The following is a 24,906-nucleotide window of genomic DNA, read 5'->3' as shown; positions in this document are numbered from 1 at the left end:
ACGACGCGTATCATACACACCAGACGTCACTTTTGAGAGACCTAACGAAATAGCAAAAAATCACCTTAAAAGTTCAGTGATAATCTTGATATGGCAGGTTAAAACATGTCCGTAGATACCAAAAGAAATCATTATTACCCCCTATAAGGTGCATCGTTTTCTCAGTCTGTCTTTCCTTGAACTAACCACACACACACACACACACACACACACACACACACACACTTCCCCAACAAGTATCCATTTAGCATTTTGCCAGACAATCTTTTCTCCCCACCGTGCCAAGCGTCAAAGTAATGGCCCTGACTGACTGACGGTATAAACTACGTAATAGTATATAACTACTGCTTCGAACACCTTATGCACGTTAAGTTTATATGTAACGGTGTTACCTAACAGAGAAAGAATTAAAAGGAAAAACGGGTGAGCATGTGTGGCAAGATTAGAAAACAATTGCGCATTAGGTGGTGAACACGGGAGACTTACGGGGAAGGAGTTAAGGAAAGCTGGCTTGGAGCGTGTGCCCATGGGGGGTGAGAAGTAGATGATTGGAGTATAGAGGGTGGGGAAGAGATGGAGGGTTGGGGAACGGTAGAAATTGGGAGAATGTGTGCGTGCTGGAAAGGAAGCTGGAAGTGGGTGACGTTACATGACTCAGTGTTAAGCACTGGCCCATTGGAAATGTCATAAGAAATTACCGCAACAGGAACGATTATTTACTATATTATTTAATCTCCCTCCCACGGCCCCAAAGATGTGCGGAATACCTGTTTCAACAAGCCTTCATTCCTCTTCAAATGTGCCCAACGCAGTGTTATCCCGGCGGCCGTCATCCCCGCCTCCCCACCTTGGAGACACGAATGAAGAACACCGAACACCTCAACATTACCAATACTTTGCTTCAAAAAACGTACCTTACTGCTCTTCGCCTTCCTCCAAGTCCCTGGTATCGCTAACACACTCCGCGGTAATTAACGCACAGCAAAAAATACTTGTCCACCCGAGCGCCGCGAATGCAAGGGATGGACTGAGTGAGGCGGCGAGGAGATCGTCAAACGGGGTGGCGACCGAAACAATGCTCGAACTCTGAAGCAAACCGTCGATGCATCCGAATCGCGAAAAGAGTTTTATGTTGACGGCACCGATGGAAGTGATTATTATGTTCCTTGCCAGATATTTCAACAGTAAATGGGAAACAAAAGACTGGAGATATACAACATCTGGTAATAATGTGACTATGCCTAACGACAGGGCGGAGGGATGGCTGCCGGGCGGCAGGGAGGCGAGTCATGAAGGAGTAAGGGGGGAGGGAAGGAAGAAAGGGAGTTGGGTTTAAAGGCGTTTGCTGGAGTATATAAAGTATTTCAAAGGACCATATTTAATGTTGTTAGATTACTATCTGCTCGGGCTAGATTAGTGTTTAAGTCAGGCTACAGTAATATCTTTTCTTTTTGTCTTTTTTTTTACGTTTTACCTATGGCCCCGGTAGGCTTTCTTGGTGGGTCCTGGTGGTCGGCCTCAGCCCGTTATGGCGCAGGCGCAATGCATAGTGGTGTCATCTTGTTTGGCTCACGCTGCCCCCCAGAGCAAATTTTTTATCTTCTTTTTAGAGACAAACTAGATTCTGGGTTGATAGATGGTCGTCAAGAAGGCTTGTGGATAGTCGTAGGCCACTCGGCAGTGACTGAAAATTTGCCAGCTTGTTTGCAGCAGCGGGCGGGATACGAACCTGCGGACGCCAGCACGCTGACCTTTCAGCCACCGCCTCCCTCTTGTTGAAACAAAGTCATATGAACCTTTTTCTCCATTCATATGCCACGGCAGCCACTATAAATAAAATTCGCCTGCAGCACTAACGGGCTGGGGTCGTCGAAGAGATTCTTGAAGAAAGCCTACCGGGGCTATAGGCAGCACAAAAAAAAAGTTCAAGACCATTTCCTGAATAAAAATGGTTTAAATTTTTCGCTTTTATACACTTTCTGTAGAGAATCTTGGATGAGTCTAATCATAATGAAAGTCATTCTCTCTTTAATATGTAAAGTTTCATGACATGCGAGAGAGCAGGAATCAGGAGATATGAAGAGTATTTTACATCATATTGCGGAAGCGGAACCAAAGGAGGTGTTTTGATTATCTAATTGCAAGATAAATTCATAAAGCACTGTGCTAATGATAAAGGAAGAAAACAAAGTGAGGTGAAGAGTGTAGGCTTGTGAAAGGTGGCGCGGACGTGACGAAACGCAAGGAAAAAAGATCAGGAGCGAAGGACCACCGCGTTTACTATAAAAAAAAAAATAGTAAGGTAAATTTCTTGGCGACTCCAAATTCGTAGAAGTTAAAACTTTTACATGATAATAAACGTGTGTGTGTGTGTGTGTGTGTGTGTGTGTGTGTGTGTGTGTGTGTGTGTGTGTGTGTGTGTGTGTGTGTGTGTGTGTGTGTGTGTGTGTGTGTGTACAGGTCGTTGTTTTAAAACCCTCAAAATGGCACTGTCACGTATAATCAGAATATTTAGCAGTTGCTGGAAACTTCTACACGGAATCATGCAGCAGTCAAAGTGTGCAAGAAGACAGTGGAGAGGATAATGAGGCAATAAACTTGTAAGGTCTTTTTGTGACCATGAATTCACTAGGAAAAACTTTGAAGGAAATGAGTTGAGGTATAGAGCTAGAAAATACTGATTAAATATAGACCCAATCAGAGGTGTGGGAGATATCATACCAAACAAAACTTGCTCAATATTTATATAAAATGCCTGCAGAGTTATAAAGTTACTAATAACGGGAAAGAACACAATTAAAGTATTAACATTCACCAAGAAGACGACATAAAACATTCATATAATAACCATCCAATTGGTTTACTCTCATCAGCCTACAACCTTTTCAGTTAAATCAAAAACAGAATAAGCGCAAAAATAGGCTCTGATCAGCCAAATAAATAAATAATTTAGTAGAGGACACTCAACAGCGGACCACGTCCATATCATCAACAAAGTTAAGAAAATTATCAGCCAGTAAAATAAACACAACGCACACACACGCACACGCACGCACGCACACTCGCAAGTACACACACACACACACACACACACACACACACACACACACACACACTTAAAGATGGCGACAGTGGCACTCATCCCACTAAGTGACAAATTTACTCTCTTGCTATTGGCTTACAGTGATTTATATGATTGTATTTAGCACTAATTAAAGAATAAAATATTTATGCTTAAAGCAGTGGTAATGCATTATTTTTTTTTATAACGACAGTTCTAAACGTTATATACATACTCTCGTCTCAGATATTTCTTTTAAACGTTCATTTGCTTAACTGACGTCCATTATGTAGTTAGTGTCACCATATATGAAATTTGTACACCTTATTTTTTTCAATACAGGAAAAGAAAGTTACGCCTGGCACTGAACATGTCATTGCGTCACCACAACGCTGCTTCAGGCTAAAAACCTCGTGTGGAAACGATACACAGATTTCAGGTGATGCAGAGTTGCATCAACGGTAATAGTGATTGCCGACGGCATTGTTAATTAGTAAATAGCAACGTGTAATAAAAATCGCGATCGAAGTAACTTTGTTTATGTAGTCCATTTCAAATGAATATGAAATACAGCCGCCCAAGCGCACTCATTATTATGTATTGATCTTTACTAGCCGAAGTGACAGCCAATCACGGCGCTGGAACCCGTCAACAGTCTCGGCACAGGATCCATCTCCGAGGCCTGCAGCCAACCTAACGAAGGCTTGACATGTAAATAAAAATAACATACATCTCGGTATCGCCGTGAATTATAATTTTTGCTTCCTCAAGGAAAAAAATAATCATCATCAGCCCACCGTGCTCGAGTAGGAGTAAAAGTATAAATGTTCAACATCGCATAAAACGTTATTTTTGTTTTTTTGTTTTTTTGTTCATTATGTGATGTCGACGATCAAATCCTTTCTCGTCTTATCATAAGATGAAAGTTTTAGCTAATAAAGTAAGGATGGCGATGTTGCCAAACGTTTAGATATAGGCATCTTGGTATCTAAAATATAATAAAAGATTAAAAAACTTATGCTATTGCTATCTGGATAACGTCGTCTGGCCGCCCGTCCTCTAGTTGACAAAGTTTTCTCTGTACATACTCATTTATTACTCTATGAATACTACGGTCTATTATTGATTGCTTGGTATTACTGCCATATATCCCTCATTAGCTATAACACTCATGATATAAGACGAACGATTACAAATTCACACACACACACACACACACACACACACACACACACACACACACACACACACACACACACACAAACACAATATATATATATATATATATATATATATATATATATATATATATATATATATATATATATATATATATATATATATATATATATATATATATATATATATATATATATATATATATCGTTGATGCTTGACGAGAAGCGCTTTATTAGATGCATAATTTATATTAATTACTTATATTTTTGCATGACGCGCACATGACTGTTATTTTGTGTAATTTGAAGTTTGCTTACAAGCAATATTAAAAAATGGAACAGTTACTGCACAAAGATATTATTTCAAGGAGACAATAGCTTATTTTTCACCCCAAAGCCTGCGTGGCTCCCTGCTGCAAGAGACGTTTCCAGTGGCACGTTTTGACACCGAGGGCCATCGGCGGCCGCTTCGGTCACTCAAGATCGAAAGAAAGGAATGGACGTGGACGACTGTAATTTTTATTTAGCTGCATTATCGTGACAATAGCAATAACAGCAACAACAGGAACAACAATACCACTCCCGCCACTACTACTACTACTACTACTACTACTTTTTTATAGTCTTCACAAAGCAATTCATTCGCCCCAGCCCGCCAATGACTGTGGCCGACAACCATCTTTATTTAGTATTACAAACATTATTAAACATATTGCTCTGAAGCTAACAGAGCTTGTGGTTGATACGACTATCAACCACCGTCGCCTTAAAGTCCAGGTCGGCAATGTGGGTTTCTCTCAGGAAGACCAAGGCTGATCTCAGGAGGGAGAAGGACAGCCTACATCTCATCCAGGCGACCACACTGCTTCTCGGCTGCTGTTTCTTATCCGCCAGTGTTTCGGCGAGTCTTGCGTAGAAGCTCTGCGCCCGAGGTCCCATCCCTCTCGACGTCGTGAATACTAGCGTGGTGAAGGAGCCCTTTTCCACATTCTGTATTCTTTCTTCATACGCTCTGTTTTCTCTTGTTCATTTCTTCTGTGGGCTGCATCGAGGGTCAGGTCTCTGTGGCAATGGGCCATGGGATCAAAGATCCTTATGTCAAAATACGCCCTTTGTCCACGAGTCCAAAACCCTCTGGCGCTAACATCCACTCGTGCTTCGTTCGAATCATTAGCGGTGCGTCTGGCGAGGTGTTCGCCTTGCAGAGGAAGCAGCATGGGCTCCACGGTCACGTCATGACAGACTTCTTTCAGCATCTGAGCTGTCACGTCTCTCACTTCGTCATGTCTCAAACAGACGAAGCCTCCTGTCTTGCATATCATGGCATGCTTTTGGTTGAAGGGTGAGCCACTGTTACACATGTTTGGGAGCCCATCCACTGGCCAGCCATACCTCAGGGCAATGGCATGTGTGATTTTTTTTGTTTTGTTTAAGTTGAAGCCTTTTGCCCTGCTAGGCAGTGTGGTTAGCCAGTTCGATGCGCCCACTTCCTGTGCTATATCCGTCCTCCTCCTTGTGTCTTCCGGGAGTTCTCTCATTAGGTCACTCAGAGCGTCTCTCTGTTTTCCTTCTCGGTTCTTGGAGATTTCATTCCTTAGTGACCTAATTTCTTAAGGGTTGTCTTCTCCCCTTTCGTTTTGGTCGATAATGTATCCGGTCAAAGAGGTTGTGATTCGGAGTGTGTTCTCGAATTCAGACTCTGCCAGATTTTGCGGGTTTTTGATTCCGAGCCCACCCATTCTTGGCGACAACTCCAGCAACCTTCGCTTCTGGTCACAGGGTCATCTACCATTTCCTATTGCAGGTATGAAGGTGTTTCTGATAGCATCTTCCAGAGGTTTTAGTAACGGAGCAACATCAGGAACTGTCCTCATGAGGTAGTTCCATTTATGCTTGACACCGTACGTAATTGCTGCGTAGGCTGCCTGCGGTTCTGTTTTGGCGATCTCGCTCAGCCTCTGTAATTCGGACTCCCAGCGCTTTCTGGTTTCACAATCACCATAGCTTAGTGGCGTTGGGACGGTACCCTATTTTAGGGCCATGTTCATTGACGAGGTCCCACCATTTCCTGAGGTCTGCAGACTCTCCTACCCCGGTGAGGTCATCCGCATACGCCACCTGTTTGACGTTGGTGTTTTCCTGGCGGATGATGTCCTGCATCTTCATCATTTCCAGGGCAAACATTGCCATGGCCACTGGTTCGCCCTGGGTGGTGCCCTCTACTTCTACTACTACTACTACTACTACTATTACTATTATTACTACTACTACTATTACTACTACTACTACTATTATTACTACTACTACTATTACTACTACTACTACTACTACTATTACTACTACTACTACTACTACTATTACTACTACTACTACTACTACTACTACCTACTATTATTTCTTCCAAACAACAACAACAACAACAACAACAACAACAACAACAACAACAACAACAACAATAATAATAATAATAATAATAATAATAATAATAATAATAATAATAATAATAATAATAATAATAATAATAATAATAATAATAATAATAATAATAATAATAATAATAATAATAATAATAATAATAATAATAATAATAATAATAATAATAATAATAATAATAATAATAATAATAATAATAATAATAATAATAATAATAATAATAATAATAATAATAATAATAATAATAATAAAAATAATATAATCATCATAATAATAATAAAATAATAATAACCGTAAAATAATAATAGTAGTAGTAACAGTATTCTAACTTGTCTGTAGACGAGGAACACGCCATCAAGTGTGGGAGTAGCGCTCAGTGTGATTACCGAGAAGGGAGGGAGTTGGTCTGCCACGCTCCTCTCACTTGTTTACCGGAAGAGTTCAGACAGACGTGGGACAGCGGTCATGTTATATCTGAACAAAATCTCTTTGGCTGGTGTTTACACATTATTATCGTGTGTACTTTACCTCCACTTCGTCTATGAACACACGGTAATAAACCTGCTTTTAAAGATCGGAAAAAGGAATAAGTGTAAAATTAAGCTTATAAACATCTTTTGATACCCTCTACGTGAACGGTCCATCCCCTTGAGAGCCAATCCTCCCATGCCATGGCGTCAGAGAGATGCAGGCAGCAACAAACCACCACTGATACCCGGGGTGGCGGTAAGTCTCGTCCCCCTGATTTTGGTTTGTCCCATCCTGATTTGCGCATGCGCGGGCTTTGCTATTTTCTCCATTTCATTCACTGAACTATTTTTCAATAGCTTATACTAAGGTTAGACTACCTTTGATCTTATGTTAATTTTCATGAAAAATTGCCAAATTCAAGGCTGCCATGGACCGCGTAGCTCAGCTACTGTTGAATGGAGAGTATCCCATAAACATGACCTTTATTCAGAAGAAAACTGAGGAGACAGGAGGACAATCATACGATCAAAGTTAAGCTTAGTATAGGCTATTAGAAGACAGTGCAGCGAATAAAATGGACAAAATAGCAAAGCCCGCGCATGCGCAGATCAAGATAGGACAAACCAGGGGGACGAGACTTATCGCCACACCGGGCCCGAGGGACTGCTAGTAACCACAACAAGGGTGTGAGGACCACCCAGCTGTCTCGACTCTACTCAACAATCTTTCGGTTATGAGCCGAACGTTCTAGCAACAAGCCACCACAAGCCGGAGCTCTTTTCATGCAATCTTCGCAGTCTTCTATAAATCCACGGCTTTTTCCCTTCTCTTTTCGTCTCTTGTCCGATCTTACCGATTTCTACTGTCCATCCACTTTATGAAGGCACTTTGGGCCCGGTCGGCCAATATTGTAAAGAATGTGGAAATTGCCAAATCTCTTCGTATAACAACATATTTCTTATATCTAGCTATTGACAATTATTAAATTATTTTAATACCCTGTATAGATTCTATTCTAAAAAAATCTATATAAATTTTATAAATCATTTTTATTTTTCTAGGATAAAAACTGTGGCTTTGTATGAATCCCACAAGACATGACATCGTGGCTTTTGTGATGGTGACAAGTGGAGTGACCCGAAGTCAGACCGGTGCCCGGGTCACTCCGCCATGGAAGTTTGCACCACGATACATATGTGCCTGCGCTGATGGCGGTCCCAGGTCCAAGGGAGCCACACTAAAGGGACTTCATAAAATGGATGGATTATAACCCCCCTAGTCCCTTCCAATTGTGCCATTCTCTCCCACTTTTACCTTGCCTTCATCAATCCATCGACTTATTCCTTCACTGTCTTCCTCGTCTAGCACTCTTACTTTCCCTCCACCAACCCGCCGCATTATACCTTCCCTCGCCTTTTCTTGCACCCACGCCCCTCCTCACCGCGTCTCTCCTACACACCCGACTTCTTTCCGCTAGTTTCGGTTTTCCCAACTCGCTTTGCCTTTAACGCTCCCTTGAGGTTTCTGACACGAACTCTTACAGCCCCGTGACGTCAATGCCTACGGTATCATGCATAATAATCGATGTTGGGGAGAAAGATGGGAGACAGAAAAGAGAGGAGCACTTAGGGACAATCCATGGAGAGTAAAGTAGAACAGAGGACGACTAAAGAAAGCAAGGGGAGGAGGAAAGAAATAAAGTGATAAAAAAAAATCTACACACTTAAAGAAGAGAATGGAAGGAAGCAAGGCTGGAGGAAGGGAGAAAAAACAAGCATGGATAGAAGAGAGTGAGAGAGAGAGAGAGAGAGAGAGAGAGAGAGAGAGAGAGAGAGAGAGAGAGAGAGAGAGAGAGAGAGAGAGAGAGAGAGAGAGAGAGAGAGAGAGAGAGAGAGAGAGAGAGAGAGAGAGAAAGTAAGAAAAAAAGACGTAGGGAGAAAAAAATAAAACAGTTAAACAAGTGGCTGCGTGAGGAACGAAGGAAAAAAGTGAGAGAACTATGCGCATAAAAAACAGTAGAGAACGTACAGAATGGAGGAAAGGGAGAAAAATATGACAAATTAACCATCTTGTCCTTCCTGCGCTTTATACAGGCTGCACCATATCCGGAGGTCGAACGATGTCACTCTCGAGCAATTAGAGCTGAACGGTGATGAAAGTTAGGTCGGCATTCTCAGACGCATCCGCTTCTCACATCTACTACTACCAAAGGCCGAAAAGAAGATCAGTAGGGTCCTCATGAGTGTGTTTCTTTAGGTTTATGGCATGCACAGAAGAAGGGTCAAACTACCGCCAGGGTCATAATACTACCCCTGGGAATGCCCAAAACTCCTACGAAAGCCTTTCAAATAGGTGTGTTTGGGTGGCGAAAGTCTTAAGAATACGACCTTGAATGACTGGAGAGTGTTGTACTGGGGCAATGTGAGAAGCAGAGAAGAGAAACTAAGGAACGTCGAAGATAAAGGAGAGAAACAGGTAAAGTGAATGTAAAATGAAATAGGGGATCGAGGCCGCCTGGGAAATAGAGGATAGGAAAAGGGCAGATTTGAGGGTGAATAAGGGTCAGCTAGGCAGAGACGGCATGGGTGAAGGTAAAAACATTATTCATTTCTGGTTAATCGACAAAGAAAGTGAAAAAAATGGGTAGAAAGATAGAGGAGAAAAGACTTACCATTGTAGCAGAAAAATCAATGACGGTGCAAGAGTTACGAAGCTTCACGGGAAATGATGGAGATCCGATGACATAGAAAATGGAACACTATGAGGATGACATAAAAAGAAAGAGTATACTTGCAAAGAAAGAAGAATGTTACATGAACCAAGGAAAATTACATCAGTTTTCTCTAATTTAAAAAAAAAAATATCATGTCTATCATCACGAAGAAGAAAAAATGCTTATCGTAGCTCGCATGTCTGACAAAAGTATATACCAAACTTTTTTAGGGGAGACATACAACCAAACTAGAATTTCCATGGAGAGTGGGAACGTAGGAAATGAAAAGAAGAAAAAATAAGCGACTGCGGAACATGACAGCTGCCAGATGCACTAAGTTTGGAGAGAGAGAGAGAGAGAGAGAGAGAGAGAGAGAGAGAGAGAGAGAGAGAGAGAGAGAGAGAGAGAGAGAGAGAGAGAGAGAGAGAGAGAGAGAGAGAGAGAGACAGACAGACAGAGACAGGCAAAAAGACAGACAGACAGACAGCGACAGACAGAGAGACAATTTTTTCCTGTAATATTTAGTTTGATTCTCACTTCCATAAAGAAATGTTTTGTTTTCTTTAGACTATTTATTCACTTCAAAACGCTGCTTTTGTGTTTAATGTAAATAGAATTACTATTTCTATTGGGCCTGCACAACCAACGTAATGTAATCTCGACAATAATTATACACGTTTTATTTTTACTGCTGGTCATAATATTTGTCTGGAACAGAGACTGAAGTGAGTAATTGGCACAGAAATCCCTCTAGAGTGATTAAATTAACTGTATTTCCAAATTGTTTGATTACAGGTTTTTCCTTGCTACATCTTTAATAAAAGCTTGAAGTTACAGGAAAGGACACAGAGGGATAAGGCGATAAGAAAACGTCCAAGGCTTTATTTTGAAGATCTTAGCGTGATAGGTGGGTAAAGAACATCCCAGCGTGTGTATGCAGGAAACGTTTAGTCAGGTAAAAGAGATAAGGCAAAGTTTTGAAATTGAAGCTTTTCTTTTTTGTTCGTTCAGTATTTTGACAGCTTTTAGTGCCTCGCCCTCGTTAATCATATACGCATAACGTTGTACCAAAGTTTCAATCGATTTTTTATAAGAAAAGTCAGTAAACATACAAGCAAATCCAAATATTCTCTTAACTATTTCCTTGTATTTTACACTACAGGAGGAGAATAAGGACTCTTTCAAGAAGACTGTATCAAGACACCTCTCCACCCGAAATTGACCTCTCTTTTGGCTACTCTTAACTTTTATCTTTTAAAGGAGCGGCGAGTAGCGGGATTTTTTTGTTGTTGTTGTTGCCCTTGAGCCGTGTCCTCTGATGTAAAAAAAAAAAAAAAAAAAAAAAAAAATTATTTTCTAGTCCTCCTCCTCCTCCTCCTCTTCCTCCACCACCATCACCACCTCCTCCTCCTCCTCCTCATCCTCAAGCCACTCACAGCAATCTATAACTTGACACTAAAACATAACAAAGTTCCCGAAGACTGGAAGCAAGCGAACGTAACACCGATCTACAAGAAAGGAGACAAAAGAGTGGCCTTTAACTACAGACCAATCAGCTTGACTTCAGTGGCGGGAAAAGTTCTCGAGAAGATTATCAGAGACAAACTCGTCAAGTTTCTTGAAGATAACAATGCCATTTCCGATGCTCAGCACGGTTTCAGGGATAAGTGCTCATGCTTAAAACTAACCAACTTACTGGATTTCTACCAGGGTATATATGAAAACTGGGATAATCACATCCCCAGCGATGTTATCTATCTAGACTTTCAAAAGGCCTTTGACAAGGTACTATACGAATGACTTTTCAAGAAACTGAAGGGACTAGGAGACAATCTGATTGCGTGGATAAGATTGACTCATTGGATAAGAGCAACGGGTTCTACTCAACGGGCAAGCCACCGAGTGGCTCCCGATTACAAGTGGAGTGCCACAGGGGTCAGTGCTGGGCCTAGAACTAGGATTAAAATACACACTTTCTAAATTTGCTGTTGGTACCAAGGTGGGAGGGAAGGCCCTCTCGACAGCAGACTGCAAAATTATCCAGAGAGACCTGAACCAGACCACTCAGTGATCAGAAAAGTGGCAAATGTCCTTCAACACTACCAAATGTAAAGTAATACACATCGGGTCCAGAAAGAGCAACCACACATATTACATAGGTGGCGAACCACTACAGGTAGTGCAGGAGGAATGATACCTCGGGATCACTATCAGCAGTGACATGAAACACACAAAACGCTGCAAGTCCGTCTGCAAGAAAGTAAATACTATGCTCAGGTTCATTTATTTATTTATTTATTTATTTTTTTTTTTACATCTCGGCCTGAAGCGCCGGTAGGCTTTCTTCAGGGCCCAGTGGGTCGGCCCTAAGCCCGTTATGGCGCAGGCAATTTTTATAGTGGCGCCAGTTATGCTTGGCTCATGCTGCCCCCCGGAACTCATTTTTTATTCACTTGGACGGTTTCTTCTAGAGTCCGGGTTGATGGGTGGTCTTCTGGACAGCATGTGGGTAGTCTTAGGCCACTCGGCGGTGACTGAAAAATCCCAGGTGGTAGCGTGGGGATTCGAACCGACGTTGTCCATGGCACCGTGAATGCTAGGCCCGCACGCTAACCACTCAGCCACCGCCTACCGCCTCCGCGAGGAATTTTGAATATAAGACCCCGGGAGTTAGGTTATCCTTGTATAATTCGCTGGTAAGGCGCCATCTGGAATACGCCGTGCAATGCTGGTCTCCTAATTACAAGAAAGACACTGAATTACTCGAGAGAGTACAGCGACGCGCTACGAAAATAATACCATCATTGAGGACGCAACCTTACGAAGAACGACTCAAGCGACTCAACCTCTTCACGTTGTAAAAGAGACGACTGCGGGGAGACATGATACAAGTCTTCAAGTACCTGAACAAGCTCAGCAACGTTGATCACTCCAAACTCTTCACGCTACAAACTAACCCGCGAACAAGAAACATCGGTATAACAATTCAAGCGAAGCAATGCATTACGGATATCGGCAGGAATTATTTTTCGAACAGAGTCGTCCGGCACTGGAACAGCCTTCCTGCAGGAGTGGTTAAGGCGGAAACAATCAACTCCTCTAAAAATCGCATTAACCGTCACTTTGCTGCGTCGGGAGTGAACTAAAGGTATCCACGAGTACGTACAGAAGTGCTTTAATCCTTCCCACAAGCCACTCCTGTGGTTGACGGATTGATTAAATCACTGAATGCAGGCAGCCTCGCATTGAGCAAACAGGATTTCTGTTGCCTGCTCGTCCATGTTTCCATGTCTCCATGTTTTTCTTCTTCCTCCTCCTCCTCCTCCTATGCCTCAGCCTCCGTCTCCTCTTCCTCTTTACATTCATGTTTTTTTTCTCATCCTTCTAATTGCTTTCTGCTTCGTTTTATTGGCTTTCCTTAATAACTTTATGGGTAACTTTCGTTTTTCACTTGAAGATACTTTTTCTCATAACTTTCAATATCTATAGCCTTTTATTGTTTCGTGCTTACAGTTCCTTTTCCCATACATTTTTTTTCTTCCTCTTGTTTTGCGGTTCCTTCCACATCTGCCCTAAAAACCTGTTCTGGAATTTATCATTTTACTTTCATTTTCCGTTTTCTTTTCCACCGATCGGAGACTCATATTTAAATTTCCTAAAGCTTCCTTTCTTCTTTACCTTTGCCTGCCTGCCTGGTTGCCGGTCCATCTGCCTGCATGTCTCTTTGTCTGTCTGTCTGTCTGCCTCTGTGTCCGTGTCCTTATTTTTGTGTCCCTGTGTCTGTGTCTGTATGTGTCTTTCTGTGTCGTCTGTGGCTCCCTGTATCTGTGTCTTTGCCTCTCTGTGACTGTGTATCTCTCTCTCTCTCTCTCTCTCTCTCTCTCTCTCTCTCTCTCTCTCTCTCTCTCTCTCTCTCTCTCTCTCTCTCTCTCTCTCTCTCTCTCTTACCATCTACCCTTTTTCCTACCTCCTTTTCCTTTTCCTTCAGTATCCAGTACATTTCTTCCTCCATTTCTCCTTGCTGTCCAGTGACATCCTCCCCTTAATATTTCCCTGGTCTGCTTTTCTTCCGCCTGCTTCTTTTCTTCCTCCTTCTTCTCCTCCTCCCTCTCTCTGCTTCCTCCTCCACGTCTTTCTCCATTTTCTCTTCCTTGTTATTCTTTTTTTTTCTTTTCCTGTTTTACGCTTATACATACTTTCCTCCCTTTACTGCCTGCCTTCATCCTCCTAACGTCAGACGCAATGTTGCTTTCTTTGCCAAATGTTATACCTATTTTCATGCTAACTGTTCTTCTGTACTTGGTAATTGTATGCCTTCACTCTTTTCGAGGTCTTCTTGCACAAGACTTTCTATTCAAGCTAATCAATACACTGTCCAACTTCATCTTACAAGTAAACCATTAACTTTTCTCTTTCAACCGATCCACAGGTAAACTCTGGAACAACTCTCCACCGTCTGTATTCTTCCTCCCTATAACAACACATTCAAAGAGATGAGTATCAAGAACTTTTTAAAACTATTTTGGGTGGCCATACATATTCTTTTGTAGAAGCATGCTGCAGACTTCTTAACTATTTTGTCTTGTCCCTGGCCTGCCACTTTTGACTTAAAAAGACATTCCTTTCTCCTTTTCCTCGGAACCAAACATTTCTTCATCTCGGCATTTTGCATATCATTCTGCCTGCCTGCCTGCCTGAACGGAACAACCAAGGTGGTACTCATGAGTATCAGCTACAGTTCATCCAAAGTCCGTAATACCACAGCGTCAGTCAGCATGAGCAACAAAGAAAATAGAGATGTTGCGTCTTTAGATTTTGTAGACAGACTCAAGCGAATAACTGAGGCAACTATTAATCAACTATAGAGTTATGCTTTTTTTTTTTTTTTTTACAGCTATGGAAACAGTGCAAGGGCGTAATGAAAAAAATAAAAAAAGGCCCGTTACTTACTGCTCCAGAACAGAGGTTAAAGGAGTGTTCGAAATCAGAGGTCAATATATTCTAGTTTGAAAATTAATTTGAAAATTGAATTTTGGAAAAAGGTGTATATGTTGTGTGGATGTAGTGTGGTGTGGATAGAGAGAGGATCTGTCTTTTGAGAGCATGCTGAACTACTTAATTCGTATCATTATCATAATGACTTCTAGACAGTGTATTTTCATCATAGTCGTTCCTAAAGCCATGTTGTAGGAAGACACCTACCGAACGGGCGTGAGCTACTCCCGGTGAGGATATATGGGAAGCGAGGAGGGTGCTGAAGCCCTTCAAAGACCCTTCCCATGTCCTCATTAACCGTTTCACTTTTGTCTCATCAACACCAGAGAGCAGTTCAGCATGCTCTCAAAAGACAGTTCCTCTCTCTTTCTACACCACACTACATTCACACAACACACACACCTTTCCCCAATATTCAAAATTCAAAATGGCTAACGAAAACACCGCCTCGGAGTCCCCGCCTGGGGGGGGACCATAAATTCCCCCAGGGAGGACTCCCCTTCTGGCTACCGACTTCAGAGGTGTCCTGATAACTCCTCGAACCTCCTCCTTGTCAATTTCTGCAACATTCGCGGTCTTCGTTCTAATTTTCATTCTGTGGAACACCATCTCTCCTCCTCTAAACCTCACCTTCTCTTCCTCACCGAAACACAGGTTTCTGAGGCTACTGACAGCAACCTCTACTCTGTTCCTTCCTACTATCTCTATCCTAAATTTCAATCTAAAGCTGACTTCATTGTCATTCTATTACTAAATACATCTGTGCTGTTTATCTCTCGCCTAACTCTACTAACTATGTAAAATTCTTTGACTATTTAAACTCTAAAGTGGAGCACATCTTGACTCACTCTCCCTTTGCTGAAATCTCCATCCTAGGAGATTTCAATGTTCACCACCAACTTTGGCTTTCATCCTCTTTCACTGACCAGCCTGGTGAACAAGCCTACAACTTTGCTCTCCTCAACGACCTAGAGCAGTTGGTTCAGCACCCTACTCGTATTCCCGACCGTCTTGGAGACAGGCCCAACATTCTAGACCTCTTCCTTACCTTTAATCCTTCTGCTTACTCTGTCAAACTGTTCTCTCCGTTGGGCTCCTCCGATCATAACCTTATTTCTGTATCCTGTCCTATCGCTCCTGTACATCCTCTGGACCCACCGAAGAGGCGATGCTTCTGGCATTTTGCTTCAGCTCGGTGGGACGACCTGAGGATGTACTTTTCCAATTTCCCGTGGAATGATTACTGCTTCCAGGAGATAAACCCCTCTGTGTGTGCTCAGCGCATCACTGAGGTGATTGTCTCTGGAATGGAGGCATACATTCCACATACTTTCTCTACTCCTCATGCTAAAAAGACTTGGTTTAATCATGCTTGTTCTCGTGCTTTTAAAGATAGAGAGGCAGCTCACAAAAGGTTCCAGAGCCTTCGATCTCCCGCTAACTTTGATCTTTACATTGTAGCCCGGAATCGTGCCAAATCTATTCTCCGACTTACCAAAACTTCTTTCATTAATAGAAAACGTCAACACCCTGCTTCTTCTAATTCTTCCCGTGACTTCTGGCATCTAGCCAAAAATATCTCCTCCAATTTCACTTCTTCCTCTTTCCCTTCTCTCCTTAACCCTGACGGCAGCACTGCCGTCTCAACTGTCTCTAAAGCTGAACTCTTCGCTCAAACTTTCTGTAAGAACTCCACCCTGGATGATTCTGGGCATATTCCTCCTACTCATCCCCCCTCTGACTCCTTTATGCCTATCATTAAGATTCTTCCAAATGATGTTTTCTATGCCCTCTCTGGCCTCAACTCTCAGAAGGCTTATGGACCTGATGGAGTGCCTCCTATTGTCCTTAAAAACTGTGCTTCTGTGCTGACACACTGCCTGGTCAAACTCTTTCGTCTCTGCCTATCAACATCTACCTTTCCTTCCTGCTGGAAGTATGCCTTTGTACAGCCTGTGCCTAAGAAGGGTGACCGTTCTAATCCCTCAAACTACCGCCCTATAGCTTTACCTTCCTGTCTATCTAAAGCTTTTGAATCAATCCTTAACCGGAAGATTCAAAAGCACCTTTCCACTTCTAACCTTCTATCTGATCGCCGGTATGGGTTCCGCAAGGGGCGTTCTACTGGCGATCTTCTTGCTCTCTTAACTGACTCTTGGTCATCCTCTCTTAGCCGTTTCGGTGAAACTTTCTCTGTTGCGCTAGACATATCGAAAGCCTTCGATAGAGTCTGGCACAAGTCTTTTCTTTCTAAACTGCTCTCTTTCGGATTCTATCCCTCTCTCTGTTCCTTTATCTCCAGTTTCCTTTCCGGCCGTTCTCTCTCTGCGGTGGTAGACGGTCACTGCTCTTCCACTAAACCTATCAACAGTGGCGTTCCACAGGGCTCTGTCCTATCACCCACTCTCTTCCTGTTATTCATCAATGATCTTCTTTCCATAACAAACTGTCCTGTCCACTCATACGCCGACGACTCCACTCTGCATTATTCAACTTCTTTCAATAGAAGACCCACTCAACAGGAAGTACACGACTCCAGACTGGAGGCTGCAGAACGCTTAACCTCAGACCTTGCTATCATTTCCGATTGGGGCAGAAGGAACCTTGTGTCCTTCAATGCCTCAAAAACTCAATTTCTCCACCTATCAACTCGACACAATCTTCCAAACACCTATCCTTTATTCTTCGACAACACTCAGCTGTCACCGTCTTCAACACTAAACATCTTTGCTCTATTCTTAACTCAAAATCTCAACTGGAAACTTCATATCTCCTCTCTCGCTAAATCAGCTTCCTCGAGGTTGGGCGTTCTGTATCGTCTCCGCCAGTTCTTCTCCCCCGCGCAGTTGCTATCCATATACAGGGGCCTTGTCCGCCCTCGTATGGAGTATGCATCTCACGTGTGGGGAGGCTCCACTCACACAGCTCTTCTGGACAGAGTGGAGTCTAAGGCTCTTCGTCTCATCAGCTCTCCTCCTCCTACTGATAGTCTTCTACCTCTTAAATTCCGCCGCGGCCCCGCTGCACAAGACTTTCTACTCATGCTCATCCCTATACTGTCCAAACCCCTTATGTAAGGGTTAACCAGCATCTTCACTCTTTCATCCCTCACGCTGGTAAACTCTGGATAAATCTTCCTTCATTTGTATTTCCTCCTGCCTACGACTTGAACTCTTTCAAAAGGAGGGTATCAGGACACCTCTCCTCTCGAAATTGACCTTTCTTTCGGCCACCTCTTTTGATTCTTTTTTGGGAGCAGCGAGTAGCGGGCTTTTTCTTTATTATTGTTTTATTTTATTGTGCCCTTGAGCTGCCTTCTTTGTTGTAAAAAAAAAATATATATATATATATATATATATATATATATATATATATATATATATATATATATATATATATATATATATATATATATATATATATATATATAAGGATTATGTTATTTATGAAGACAAAAACTGAACTCCCTTCACTCCCAAGACATTCAATCGGAAGCAAACATGTAAATTTCATGAAATATTATGCTGCATTGAATCTGCGAATGCAACAAGTAATCAAGGTGATGTGAATCAGTGAGTGGGATGATCAGGGGTGCCCGGGGGAAGGGGAAGGTGAGGGAGTCTTGCTTTGTGTGTTGGCAAGATGCGAGAGGGGGGAATTGAGGCGCCCATATAGAGGAAGGGTGTGCTTGAATAGGAATGACTGGAATGATACTGGTATGGAATGTGGGAATAATGAAAGAGAAAGATAAACATAAATTTACATATATATTTAGGCGACACAGATCACGGTCCAGACTATGTGGACCGTCCTTTAAACCAAAGTGAAACTACATCAAATCACTTTTTACTTTTGCATTTGAGCATTAGCGGTCAATTTTGTTTTCAAATGAATCAGTCGTGTAGCATTGAACTACTGAAGGTGGGAATTTAGTCCATGCTCGTGCTACAACGTTGGCGAAGAGAAAATTCGTCAATTATCAATTTACTTGTTTACACTTTATTAAAGGCGAACTAACATTCCAGTTAAAATACGTACAGCGACTTGGTTCTGTCTTAAACTTAGAAAAAGTCATTATAGAAGGTCAGTAGGCTGAACAAACAGGACCTCTTGTTTCGTGTTGTGCCTTGTTGTGAATCATCAAGTAGTGAATGACATTCTAGGGCTATTTAACTACCTTTTTTCAACTGGCTACGTGCTGTTTGGACATTTTGTAAACTGACCAACGATAATACTGGTGATTTTGTAAAAAGTCCAAAACCTTGATCCTTTTGCAAAATGCCCAGATATTTACGTCATTTTGCAAAGTGACCATGGATTTGGTCTTTTTTCATAATGGCCGGGCATTTTTTAAAATGACCAATTTTTCAAAATGACCGTGACCGTAACATATATATATATATATATATATATATATATATATATATATATATATATATATATATATATATATATATATATATATATATATATATATATATATATATATATATATATATATATATATATATATATATATATATATATATATATATATATATATATATATATATATATATATATATATATATATATATATATATATATATATATATATATATATATATATATATATATATATATATATATATATATATATATATATATGTTACGGTCATTTTGAAAAATTGGTCATTATAAAAAATGCCCAGCCAGTATGAAAAAAGACCAAATCCATGGTCACTTTGCAAAATGACGTAAATATCTGGGCATTTTGCAAAAGGATCAAGGTTTTGGACTTTTTACAAAATCACCAGTATTATCGTTGGTCAGTTTACAAAATGTCCAAACAGCAAGTAGCCAGCTGAAAAAAGGTAGTTAAATAGATAGTTGAAAGAAAGGCGAGTAAACGATAAAAGGAAGTGAACGTAAAACAGAACAAGTGTGTTTGTGTGTGCGTCGGATAATAGTAGTAATGGGAGCTGACTGGTGAGGCCGTTATCAGTAAGGCACTGCTGAAGGTCAGGCGAGAACGGGCAACGTGGTGTTACTCCCAGTACTTTGTGTGTATTTTACTATACTCTGAAAATCTGTACAATGGAAATCTGTACATTTGAAAATAAAATAAAAAAATTTATACAAAGCTGGTTACGGCTGAGGAAAACATAGCATCAAATACTTCGAGTTTGTTGTCAAGAAATGAATACGAACAAGTTCTGAATCTCTTGGATGAACTTAAAGTTCCTAACATTAAAAAGACGCAGAAAAACTATCGCTTGTTACGAGAATATGAAATTCTTGAGGTCACAGTTGAAAGCATCACCGTTAAGAAACTGCAGAAAAAGGGAACTCAGCTTAGATTCGTATGCGCTGAAGATGTGTTCGATGTGATCGATGCTGTTCATCGTGCAAGTGGACATGGAGGTAGAACTATTGTGTTTAAGGAAGTAAGTGAAAAATATGCCAATATTTCAAGATCCCAAATACAGTTGTATTTACAGTTGTGTGAGAAGTGTCAGCTAAAAAAAAAAAAAAACGTACGCAAGTCTGTGACTGTGAAGCCAATTGTCTCAAACAGCATGAACTCACGAGCTCATGTTAGTAAACAAGTGCTGGTTAATGCCGTTTACAGTATTTTCATTGTTGTCATGGCTTGTTGTCGTGCCGAAACTTTACTACATGTGTTTTTTAGATATATTTTTAGATAGTTTAAGGTATTTTCATAGACATTTGCACACGATTCATGTAGACGGATTCGTATGTTTGCCAGCCATCAGAGGGCCACAAGGGGTGCAAATTAATGAATCTGAATTGGCTGTGTTCGTGGTGCCGCGTGGTGTAAGGGAATCCCTCACCACGAAGCGCATAGGCGCACGGTGGGGGATGTAATGCCCTCCCTAACAAGCACTATAACTGCTGAATTAAGCCCCGTTCACACTGTGCCGACTCTGGGCCACGACAACCCACGACTCTAGGGTACACGAGGTCTTGGGTGTTGATGTGAAAGGGTTGGGCATGTCTTAAAAGAGGCCTTAAGACTGTTGCCGAATGCTGCGCCGACGTCGTGACGGGAGTCTGGAGTCGTGAGGGTAAAGCCTCGTTCACACTGTGCCGACTCTGGGCCACGACAACCCAGCGACTTTTCCATTTGACAAGTTGGTTCCACCGCTCCAAAAAGAGGGGGGGGTATTGGGGTCTTGGTGTCTTGCCGACTGTCTGAGACATTCGGCCAACTAGTTGCCAGCATGTCGTGCTAACCCTCACGACTCCAGACTCGCGTCACGACGTCGGCACAGCATTCGGCAACAGTCTCAAGACCTCTTTCAAGACATGCCTCACCCTTTCACATCAACACCCAAGACCTCGTGTACGCTAGAGTCGTAGGTTGTCGTGGCCCAGAGTCGGCACTGTGTGAACGGGGCTTAAGCGCAAAAAAGTATTCCATGCTAAACTTTCACGACAAGAGTCGGCAAGAGTCTGGACCAACCGTCACTTCCGATTGAGGTCTGAGGGAGGTCGGGGGCAGTCGTGAATACTGTTGTTAACAGTCTTGGCTTGTCTTGAGACAGTCGTGACGACTGTCGGGACCATTTTTTAAATTTTTACCGTTTCCTGTCGGCACAGTCGTCTGTGGCGACTACTTAAGAATGATGAGGGACTGTCGTGACGACAGTCTTCGCCTAATGAAGGACGTTCGTGACGACAGTCGGCTCAGAAATATTGGTTAACACTGCCGCCATCAAGAAATTTATATTTTTATTTTGCAATCACAAGCACAATAACAACTTCTGGGCATGGTTACGTTTCGCTGGCACAAACTTGGGAGCCGCATAGTACGCACACACTCCTTTTGCCTCGATCTCTCTTGTGTTGAATGACACAACAGTTACTAGGGTTGCCACCCTGAGGTCAGAAAAATGTGGAATGCAACATCTCACTCTCCAATACGGAATGGATCCATATTTAATGGAACGGGTGGCAGCCCTAAATTTCTCGAGCATGCAATGAGTGACAGCCGCAGCACGCTGCTGGTGGAGGCAAGAGGGAGGGGGGAGAGACGTTACGTCGCGTATTTTACACGTATTTTAGGACGAACCTTTGACAAATTTTACGGGCTACTTTTGTGATTAACCGAAAAATGCGCTCACTACAATTTTAAGACACTGAATTTTATCTGCTTGATCATTCAGATAACAAAATACCGTATGGAAATGCCGTTCCGTAATGGTTCAAAACGGAACGATACATTTCATTCTCGAATACAGAGCGATTCCGTATTTTAAGGAATGGCAAGGCTGCCGCCAAGGCAGTCGCCAAGACAGTCGCGAAGACCGTCAGGAAGACCGTCGGCCAACTCCTTGGCAACAGTCGGCCAGCTAGTCGGCCAACCAGTTGACAGACAATCTGGAAGACTCGTCAAGACCGTCTGCGACTGTCGGCCAATCGGTCGGCAGATTCGTGGTAGTCGTAGACATGGCGCCATTTCAAAATTTGACCGTTGAGACTCGTCTTGAGACTAGTTGGCAGCATGTCACAGACATACTGCCAACTAGTTGGCCGAATGTCCCAGACAGTCGGCAATCATGGTAGCCGACACCAGGACGCCAAAAAAATCTTGGAGCGTGGGAGCCGACTTCTCAAATGCAGAAGTCGCTGGGTTGTCGTGGCCCAGAGTCGGCACAGTGTGAACGGGGCTTTGGTGAACAACTAGAGTGGTCGGGCCGCCCACCCCCAGTTGTGAGCTTCTTTCCTCCCGGGATTAGGGACCCCTGGAGATGTGATCAAGCTTAACCCTGGCGTGCAAAGTTTCCTAATGTGAAGGCCGTTGTTTTTCAGGGATTGGACAATGGCACGTACAAGCTTGGTGCAAAGCACGGCCTGCTTAAGCAGGTGTACACTCGCAACCAATTTACTCTATGTCTAGAAAAATTCCCATCGATAGATGATGTAGTACAGGAGCGGGAAGTAAGCTTACGGGAAGTATCCAATGCAGAATCCATGGGACAAGGTCAGGGATTCGCTAAATGCTCTTGCACTAAGTGTTTAAAAAACTATGTTTAATGCAACAAGTCCGGCACACACACACACACACACACACACACACACACACACACACACACACGGCCCGATAGCTCAGTGGTTAGAGCGTCTGCCTCACAACCAGAAGAACCGGGGTTCGGTTCCCCGACCGGGTGCAGATAAGTTGGGTTTATCTTCTTTCACGTGTAGCCCCTGTTCACCTAGCAGTGAAGTACGTACACAGTACGCGACGTAAGGCGAGGAGTTGTGACCTCGTTGTCGCGGTGTGTTGTGTGTGAGTGGTCTCAGTCTTCCCCAAAGATCGGTCACTGAGCTCTGAGCTCCTTCCGTATGAGAACGGCTGGCTGTCTCGAGAGAGACCCGCAGCAGACCAAGAGGTGAATTACACACACACATGACACATTGGCACAAACCCGCTTAAGGATGTAAAACCATTTTCTGTAGGTTGAATAAACATACTTTTTAAGGTTTGATGTATTTTCTAATGTATTTTTTTAATGTATTTTACGTTCATTTCCTGTTATCATTTACTCGCCTTTCTTTCAACTAACTACTTAATAAATACTTAAGCTTTGATGTATTTTCAAAGAATTAATGAATACTTAACACTTTTTTAAGGTTTGATGTATTTTCTAAGAATGAACAAACATATTCTATTTTACGTTCACTACCTTTCATCGTTTACTCGCCTTTTTTTCCAACTGGCTACTTGCTGTTTGGAGATTTTGTAAACTGACCAACGATAATACTGGTGATTTTGTAAAAAGTCCAAAACCTTGGTCCTTTTGCAAAATGCCCAGATATTTAGGTCATTTTGTAAAGTGACCATAGATTTTGTCTTTTTGCATAATGGCCGGGCATTTTGCAAAATGACCAATTTTTCAAAATGACCGATATATATATATATATATATATATATATATATATATATATATATATATATATATATATATATATATATATATATATATATATATATACACACACACACACACACACACACACACACACACACTATCTAGTCCTGGACTTTTATTTATTTTGAGGGACTGGAGTGCATAAAAAGAACTTCATCGGTAGCTATTTCAAAGTTGGGTAAGGTGTGAAAGGAATTTTCATCCATACTATTTTCATCGCTGGTGTTGGTGATAACGGCGGCCAAACTGGTATTGAATACCGAGGAAAAATAATTATTCAGCATGGTTGCAATGTGTTAGTTATCATGGGGGAGGCGGTGGCTGAGTGGTTAGCCTGTGGCCCCGGTGTCCTGGAGAATCTGGGTTCAAGTCTCTTGCGTCGGCACAGGGTGACACTTTTCAGTCATCACCGAGTGGCCGAGGACAACCCACATGCTGTCCTGAAGTCCACCTATCAACCTGGACTCTAGCGAAAGTCTCTAAAGAAGATCAAGATGAGCTGTGGAGGGCAGAATAAACCAAGTAACATGGCGCCACATTAAAAATACTTACCTGCGCCATTAACGGGCTGGAGCCGACCAGCAGACTCCATCAAGAAAGCCTACCGGCGCTATAGGCCGATCGTAAAATAACAGTCAAAGTAACACGTGCTGTCAGCTATCGGTTCAGTCCAACTTCTGATCCTCTCTTTGTTGCTTATTTAACTGAAGAAAGACTTTGGATTAGTTTTACATTTCGCGACAATATCGTTTTCATGCCTACGCTTTGCACTCCTCACTATTTTTTCCCTTGTCGCCAGGCTTATCATAAAGTCTAATATTTTCGAGTAACTTGTTTACATACCAAATTTCTTTCCTTGAGAGAATGTTTTATTTCCATATTAAAACACGGTGGATTTTAATTAATGTTGTGTCGCTTTTAGCTGCATCTGACAAATCTATTCTGTTTAATAAGTAATTAATTTTCAAAGTTTTGCTACGCTTCATCTACGTTGGAATCATCTGATATTTGCGTCGTGGTCAGCTTTTGTTTAATTTCCACGAATTTACTCCTTTGATATTAGGTTTGCTATTTAGAGAGAGAGAGAGAGAGAGAGAGAGAGAGAGAGAGAGAGAGAGA

The 24,906-nt window shown here is 42.0% G+C and overlaps 1 protein-coding gene across 2 annotated transcripts in view; it reads right to left on the bottom strand.

Annotated features, from left to right (window-relative positions):
• Positions 1-24,906, bottom strand: part of LOC127003737 (uncharacterized) — a 79,227-nt gene that overhangs the window by 38,575 nt on the left and 15,746 nt on the right. Inside the window, exon 1 of one of the 2 annotated variants that reach the window (XR_007757373.1) lies at positions 915-1,010. The exons of the other annotated variant lie outside the window; for it this stretch is intronic. The gene's annotated coding sequence lies outside the window, so the exon portion shown is untranslated. Of the gene's footprint in view, positions 1-914; positions 1,011-24,906 lie in introns of those variants that run through there. 2 annotated transcript variants of the gene reach the window in all.

This window comes from Eriocheir sinensis, chromosome 26, assembly GCF_024679095.1.
Source record: "Eriocheir sinensis breed Jianghai 21 chromosome 26, ASM2467909v1, whole genome shotgun sequence".
Classification (NCBI taxonomy): Eukaryota; Metazoa; Arthropoda; class Malacostraca; order Decapoda; family Varunidae; genus Eriocheir; species Eriocheir sinensis.
Note: the sequence above shows the minus strand (reverse complement) of the source record. Positions and strands in the feature narration are given on the sequence as shown.